The sequence below is a fragment of the Lepidothrix coronata genome, unplaced genomic scaffold, assembly GCF_001604755.1.
Source record: "Lepidothrix coronata isolate B3197 unplaced genomic scaffold, Lepidothrix_coronata-1.0 Scaffold29, whole genome shotgun sequence".
In the NCBI taxonomy this organism is placed as follows: Eukaryota; Metazoa; Chordata; class Aves; order Passeriformes; family Pipridae; genus Lepidothrix; species Lepidothrix coronata.
This window is the reverse complement of record NW_016690209.1, coordinates 6,427,384-6,428,108: the sequence shown is the minus strand read 5'-3', so window position 1 is coordinate 6,428,108 and position 725 is coordinate 6,427,384.

Sequence of the window (725 nt, the reverse complement as noted above, 5' to 3'; positions counted from 1 at the left end):
TATCTCTGGCTCCAGTGCTCATTTCTACATTGGTTTTCTCACCCCTTTAGAATCTGAGGCCGATATTTTATAAAGTTCAGTAATTAAGGTGGTGGTGATGCTTCAGCAGATAGTGGGACTGTAGAAGCTCAGTGAGAACTTCCTGGAGCAGAACAGACAGCATGGTCTGTTTCCTCAGCAGAAGGCAGCTAGAGAGGCCTCTCTGCAAACATACACATAGTCAGTGTTTGTGTTTTATGTGATTTCCCTCGAAGGACAGCATTGAGAGCAGTGCTGTGCATTATTCATTGCCTCAGTGCTCTGTGTAACTAATCTAAGTGCTACAGCTGCCTGGTAATAAGGATTAGCTCTTCTCACAGACAGGACAGAGACTGGCAAGCCAAGAAGTGTCCAAGGCCATGCAGGACCTTGTGGTTGAGTCAGGGTTAGGATTTCACAGCATGTGAGCCCCAGTCCCTTCCTCTGCCCCCTGAGAAGTGCTCAGCCAGTGCCTGATCTGTTTTCTACCTAGATGGGGAGCTCTGGGTGGGTGTCTGGGGATGAGAGGAGCAGAGTGCTGGTGCAGGAAGAGCAATTACTTTTTGTGGCAGAATAATAAATGTGGCATCTCCTATCTTCTGCATGAAAGCCGCTACAAGTCTTACAAAGTCTTCTGAACTGCTACAGCTGCACAGAGGAATGTGCCAGGATTGAGGGCAGGCATTAACACCATTAACACCATTGTG